The following is a 6,426-nucleotide window of genomic DNA, read 5'->3' as shown; positions in this document are numbered from 1 at the left end:
TTACATATTACCGTGATGTTCCGGTTTCTCAAGATTTTTCCCCTGCGGTCAGTAACGTCCATAACGAAAAGCAGGAAAACTTTCGATTTCACCGACGCTAGAGCATCGCTCTGATTTCTACGTGTTGATCGCAACGCTCTTTTCACCTCAGTGAACGAATAACCTTTCTTGAGCATTTCATTGGTGATATATTTCAATGCTGCGTCAACTAGCTCTGGTTCGCAAATTCTCCTTGCTCTACCCGCCAACATTTTTATGATGGCTCGCTTTTTTGTGGTTGGTTGTTCAAATCTTGGTGAAGGTCACGGTCTGTGTGCGTGGGTTTTTAAAACTAGCACACTAAGAAAATTCTATATTCCGTCTGTCTCCTCCTCCGTGGAAGATTCAATCTTTGTACATTAACAGCGCAATGTTGACCATTTATTACCTAGTATAATTGAAATTTATTTTCCTCACATTCTTGATTTGGGCAATTACGTACTTTTTTATTTCAAGTCTTCAAGTCTTCAATTCTTGAGATACACTCCACGAAAAAAAAAAAACATAACAGGGGACCCCTGTGGTTGTTATCCGCTGCACCCTTATTGCATGCACATCGGTATGTCGACGACATCCTGTACCCCGTTTTGCTGCCCTTCATGGCAAGCCAGGGTATATATATATATATATATATATATATATATATATATATATATATATATATATGTGTGTGTGTGTGTGTGTGTGTGTGTGTGTGTGTGTGTGTGTGTGTGTTTGTGTGACGTCATAAACATTGAGGTGCGTAAAAAACTGTCGCATCACGCATGAAACCTTAACGCATTTATTCTTTACTATTAAGAAACTCTTACAGTCAACTTCTGAAAAGCCCTGGCACCTCGCAGCTTTCAAGAGCGAAGCGCAAACGGCTTTAGCCGAAAGAAGTAACTGTGCATAGGGATATCTGATACATCTGCACCCAGCGAACAGCTACTTGTACACTACAAGCACAGTTCATTTTCTTGATTTCGTTTCTAATAGAAAGTTGCAAAACGAGTACCTGGGCTATCCCCTTTTTGTCAGCTAGCTTTAAATAAACGAATACTTACATTCAGCTGTTTTAACGTATTTCCACTGGAAATCAGAACGGAATAAACATTTATTTTTAGGTAACTCTCAACACTTTACCTTTCACTGCATCTAACGGAGTGGAATAGTTTCTTAAGGTAGTGCAGTTAAGATATGCGGTAGTTGGTTTCATAGTCGGCTCGGACAGAGCTTCTGTTTTTTTTTACTATCTACAATCAATTGTTGTTTCACTATAAGTGCATTTCTGAACATAAAAATTGGAAGAATAGAACAAATATTTTGCGTTCCCCGAATACACTGCTATAGCTGAAAAATTAACTTTATTAATAACTCGTGTTCCGCCTTTCCAGCCCTCAAAAAAGCATTTCGTATATTTATTCCACTCCAGTCATCTGCTTAGTGTCAATCACTGTCAGATGTCCTCAGTTTGTGAAGCTTATATAAATATACGCAAACAAATTCTCATCTTATAATTTTGATACATGGCCCTGTTCAGTGTTATCGGGACACTTCCGCTGGTGAGTAACGTGCGTCTATAATTGTTCCACGCGTTTACTGTAAAAAAATTACCGTGTGTTAATTGGGAGATACCTGTAAGAAATTATAGACAAACAACATATAACAACAAACAGAAATACCACAACAGAGATGTTGAGTTTTTTAAGATATACAGAAAAAATGTAAGTGATACATACACGTCGCTTCCCTAAAGGAAACCTTAAATCATAGTTTTCTGTCAGAACATTCTTTGTAGAGTTCGTGTAAGCTGGCACGCAATGCTCCTCCACTAACGCTTATATCTGACATCTTCTTCCTGCAGGGAGAGAAAATGATCCATAAACCTTTTATGCGATATCTCTGAGGGTGAATATGACATTTGGCTAACTTTTAGAGCCCATTCATAAATTCTTAACTGCCGTCTATTCCACTGGCAGTGTTAGTAAAACTGTCGTAATTGACCTGTAGCGGCGGTTGAAGCAACTTGATGACTGTACTCTGCGGTGTTCATGGAATCAGACAGACTGTTAGGAGACCCGTTATCAGGCAGCAGGGATTTAACATTTCACTAACTTCTTTATAGCTTTGCGTGGCTCATAAGAAGTATGGAACACATTCACCCAAACGCTTTCTACGCAAAGTATTGCAAAATCAACACACTCGCTGGGTCTACTTTCTGTCTGGAGTCATTCAGAGCGTCGTAGTTTATTCTACGGAGATACATGTGATCGCGCTAGCATGAAAGTACTTCAAATTGTATCAATTGTAACCCCAGTTTTGAAAACTGAAGTTGCTCATTTCCATACATCGAATAAACATTAGTCTAATGTGTAACTGATAAGCCTAATACAACGCAAACAAAAGCCAGTAGTTCTGTTTTTATCAGAATTATGCTGGCAAAATGATTCATACGGCGATTATTTTACTAAGCGCTCTCTAGGAAGTCAATTCGGTAATGGCAGATTTATTATGTTATTTAATTTACATTACATCAGTGAAATTAATTGCATTTAATTTATTAATTGTAAACAGTCTATAACACTCTGATATTAGCAGTCCACAAAGACGCGCATATTAGCTGCACTACCATCAGGAACATGATTACACTATATCACATTTTCTTTTATTTGTGAATTTTTTTCTACTTCCTAGCGGCTTTAGTGGTTACAATTCACGAAGTTACTTACCTGATTCTGAAGCTTCGGAATTAAAGCCATTCATATGATTGAATAACATTAAAAAGAAAGCCCTTTATATGAGCAATTTTCTCAGAAACACTTTCCTGGGTGTTAGTAGCTATTTTAATGCAGGCGAAATAATGACGAAGTTATTCTCATGTACATCACCACATTTCATCACGAGACGGTACACTGCTATGGTACTGACATTTGGACTCGCGTCCTACATGTTACACGTACGAAATAGTACCATTTCCGAGTTGCGGGAATTACTTGGATGAAGGCTATAAACAACTCAATGCTCTCGGCATATCATATAATTGACCCAAACCCTCGAGTGAATTCGAAGCACATCTTAAAGATGCTCACAGTGTTTACATTAGTTGAATGCTTGGCCACCTGTAACATACGGCATTCACATTTAATTAGTGTTTGATACCCGATTTGGTTCTTCGTCTCGTCCACCAAATTAGGGGAGAAAAACAGAACTGCCGCTGCTAAGGTTAGTGATGTAGTATATAGCATTACACGTATTCTCAGCATTTTCACAGACGATGCAATTGTATACGATAGCAACAGCATAAATACCCAGTTAGATTTCAGCAAAACATCGGCCTCATGCAAAGAATGGTCAAAAATGGTTCAAATGGCTCTGAGCCCTATGGGACTTAACTTCTGAGGTCATCAGTCCCCTAGAACTTTGAACTACTTAAACCTAACTAACCTAAGGACGTCACACACATCCATGCCCGAGGCAGGATTCGAACCTGCGACCGTAGCGGTCGCGCGGTTTCAGACTGTAGCGCCTAGAACCGCTCGGCCAACCCGGCCGGCCCAAAGAGTGGTCACTAGCTCCGTATCTAGCGAAATTCAGTTTCACTCTTCACGAAACGTGTATGCATGGTATGCGTTTACCACAGTAGTAATGAGTCTCAACTCGTGCTCATCATATTGCACAAATATACTGTCTGTCAAGCAACATGAAGCACCAAGCAGACAATGTCGGATTTCAATATAACGTCATCACTATAACGTCACACATGTATATACTATCGGCATGTATGTGTCAGACAAAACGGCCAGCAGTATACATTATGGATGTTCGCGTTTAGTCCTGGTACAGCATGTAAGGGGCGTTACCAACGTCAGCTGTAAGGGACACAGTGATGCCGCGTTCTCCTATGAGACAGCTTTATTAGCACCTCACTGAGTCTGAAAGGGGCCTCGTTATCACTGTCCACTTGGTCGGCAGGTCGAATCGTGCAATGCCCAAGTTTGAGAGGCATTCGGATGTGACAGTGGCCCGATGTTGGGATGAATGAGAACTTGTAGGTGTGCATATTCGTCAGGGTTTCCGTTGACTACGTCTGACCACCACGATGGAGTATCGTCGTATTGTGCTCCAAACACATCAAATCCTCCTTCACATCTGCGCCTACAATCCGAGAAAAAGTAACGTTCTGCACCATCCCACATAATTGGTTAGGGACTAGCTGTTGCCGGGCTGGGGAAATACCACCCCACGTGTGGGCTGCTGCTAGCACAACAACACAAACAGCTGCCATTGAAGTGATGCCGTGGGGAGCCTGGGCGACTGAGGAACGACGTTACGCTGTGATCTGCAATGATCGCGGTTCAGCACGACCCCGGAAGACCATAGCTGGCGATTATGGCGTGGACTTGGGGAGACGACTTCAGTGTTTTGGAGAGGCACACCTGTGTTACTACTGGCGTCTGTTTTATGACTATAGGCCTTAGTTGATAGTGATTGCGGGAAATGAGGGGACATTCTGTGCCTTCGTGTGTGACCCGTCATGTGATACTATGGTGGTGTCATTTTTCAACAAAATACAATAATGGTCGACTGCACGTGGAACTCGCCTCTATGAATGTTGAGGACCTCCTGTGGCCAGGAAGACCAGCTCGGTCGTCAACCCCACCCCAGTGCCAAAATCCAGAATAAACCTGCCTGAGGACAGGCTGCAACGCCACTATGACTTTGTACCCAACCGAAATGATGCATGCATCACAGCTAGGGGGGAGGGGGGCCAGCGTCATACTGATTAGTGGACTGGTACTCGGTATATTAATCCGTACAATTCCATTTCGTTTCCTCCGCCCCTTCTTTTGGTCTAACAGTATTTTTACATTTGAAGTGGAATGATCCTATAGTTGGTTGTAGCAACTGGCTGGCTACAAATCACTGGTAGGATAACAGCAAACTACAGTTCATCTTCAAGAGATTAAGAGATGTAGGTATGTAGTGTAAAACAAATGGCGGATGGTTCTCGTAATCTATCATGTCAGCAACCAAGGAAGGAAGAAAAATTTCTGGTTTAAGAAACATGGGAAAGTACCGGGCACACAGTGTTAGCTTCAGTGGGCGTCGCGCACCAGGCAAAGGCAGCCTGCCACCTCACATACACATGATCAAATGGCTCTGAGCACTATGGGACTTAACATCTGAGGTCATAAGTCCCCTAGAATTTAGAGCTACGTAAACCTAACTAACCTAAGGACATCACACACATCCATGCCCGAGGCAGGATTCGAACATGCGACCGTTGAGGACGCAGGTTCCAGACTGAAGCGCCTAGAACCGCTCGGCCATACTGGCCGGCTTACACATGATCTAGTCACCGTAATGCGGCCATAGTCTATGTTCGACGTTAACGTGCCGTAACTACTCACAGTCGAGACGTGGCACCACTGTTAGTGAACGGTGTATAACGCTTGTCCGGGGAATGCGGAAAACAGTGCAGTCGTTGTCTTAAAGTGGAAACGGAGAGATTAATCTGACGTTCCGAGGAGCATTCCCATTGGTTTCCAGTACAACGGAATCATTTCCGAAACAGCTAAGTTTGTAAACTGTTCGCCGTGGTTAAAGTATACTGCGCGTGGCAGAAAGGTGCTATCCGATACTAGTGCCGGGCAGCTGTGGTGCACCACGGGCTGTAGATGAGAGGAGTGAATGACGGCTGCGGAGGTGTGTACAGGGGATAGACGTACAGCTGTTGAGCAGCTCACCGCCCAGAAGAACGAACGCGATACCAACAGTGTCTCGTCAAGGACCGTTCAGCGAACGTTGCTGCGCAGGGCCCTCTGCAGCAGATGCGTACTTCATGCAATCATGCGGACTGCTGTTCAACGGCAACGAAGCCTTCAGTTTGTACGCTGTTGGCACAGCTGGAGTCCACTGAGTGGTGACAGGTGGCCATTTCAGATGAGTCCTGTATGCTACTCCATCGGTGTGAAACATCTGAAAGCAAACACACTGCAACATTCTTTTGTATATCCATCCTTTTAGCAGGACGTCTCTGGGACGACGGCCATTTACTATTTTGTCGCTACATATCATTGGATGTCGTATTTGAATGGTTCTCGAGTCCGTTGACAGTTTATAGTTGGAGTGCTGAAATATTATCAGCGAATCCTGTAATGCTGGCAACTGATGGGTTATGCATGGGGATCGTATCAACCTGTACCGCATTAAAACAGCCTGAAGATGACGCAATAAAGCGTCGATACTGGTAGCGACAAAATAAAATAAATCATAACGACGGCTGTAAGTGTTTTTATTTTTTGTCACACTGCAGCAACCGTCATTGAGGGCCTAGGCCGAAGGACGCAGTGTTAGGGTGTGGGGAATATTTTCGTGGCATTCCCTTGAAGACAGCTGGCGTTA

Source organism: Schistocerca nitens, chromosome 6 (genome assembly GCF_023898315.1).
Source record: "Schistocerca nitens isolate TAMUIC-IGC-003100 chromosome 6, iqSchNite1.1, whole genome shotgun sequence".
Taxonomy (NCBI): domain Eukaryota; kingdom Metazoa; phylum Arthropoda; class Insecta; order Orthoptera; family Acrididae; genus Schistocerca; species Schistocerca nitens.
Note: the sequence above shows the minus strand (reverse complement) of the source record.